Source organism: Apodemus sylvaticus, chromosome 5 (assembly GCF_947179515.1).
Source record: "Apodemus sylvaticus chromosome 5, mApoSyl1.1, whole genome shotgun sequence".
NCBI classification, from domain to species: Eukaryota; Metazoa; Chordata; class Mammalia; order Rodentia; family Muridae; genus Apodemus; species Apodemus sylvaticus.
The window spans coordinates 37722958-37724105 of NC_067476.1; positions in this window are offsets into that span (position 1 = coordinate 37722958).

The following is a 1148-nucleotide window of genomic DNA, read 5'->3' on the forward strand; positions in this document are numbered from 1 at the left end:
AAATCACAGAGGCAAAAAAAAAAAAAATCAAAAACAAAAATCATGCAGTAAGTAACAACAGCTACCTTCATCAATCAGTAAAACCATTCTGTTTTTAAATTCCACTATAGTAGCTCAAAAAAAAAAAAAAGATTTGTATTTAAAGCTCTACCGTGCTGTAGTCTGCCTGGTTCCCACACGGAGGGTGGTATTTTGAAACAGGAAGGACACAGGTGTGTTTCATTTGAAACAGAATCCATTAACAGGCTCTATGATTTTATTCTGCTCCCACAATGTCAGAATGGACTGAGAAGCTGCCACACTTCAGGCAGAAGGAGGCACATTACACAAGACTTTTAAAATGAAAAGGCTGCAGAGCTAGGTCTACACACAATACACCCCGTGCCTGCTGATTTATTCAGGAGGACAAGGGTAAAGATGATCTTGTCTTAATTTCAGTGCATTTTCAATGTGACAGAGCACTGAATCCAGTCACTAACCCCATTAAATTACTTGCCAAGGGCTGGACCCTATTTTTCTTTGAAAAAAAGGTGCCAGGGCAATAAGATAATTTGTAGTGCTGGGTTTCTAATATACAATAATTCTGACTATTTAAAACAGTTTTTGTAGGAAATATTTTATAGTTAAAGAAATAGTTTTTGACATTTTGGGGGGGAAAGAACAATGGGCCGTTTACAGGTCTACACAGTAGATTAATGAATCTAATTGAGTCTGTAGGGAAATGTTTCAGTTTAACTACTGGAACTAATTTATACATTCACTACATCGTAATAAGTCAATTTAAGTTTCTGGAAATAAAACTGGATATCCTGGGTATAGATTTGAACTATAAATTTCTGCAAGAAAGGAGTCTGTGTGTTCATTATACATTGTAAAATTACCATATGGACCTGTCAACACTTCTTAGCACAGCTTTGTAATAATGTCATTTAGTTTAACATTGTAATGTGCCAACTGAATTAATGTGCATGACACAAAGCCTCCCTCCCTCCCAACCTCTGCTTCTGGGGAACTGTGCAACTTTTAAAGATTTTTTTTCTCAAGGCAAGAGCCTCCTGCATTTGCATAGGGAACTTCAAGATGAAGATTGAGTGTAACCACATTTACTAGGAGCCTCTGAGAAACAAGCTATGGGGCTCTGATGCCGA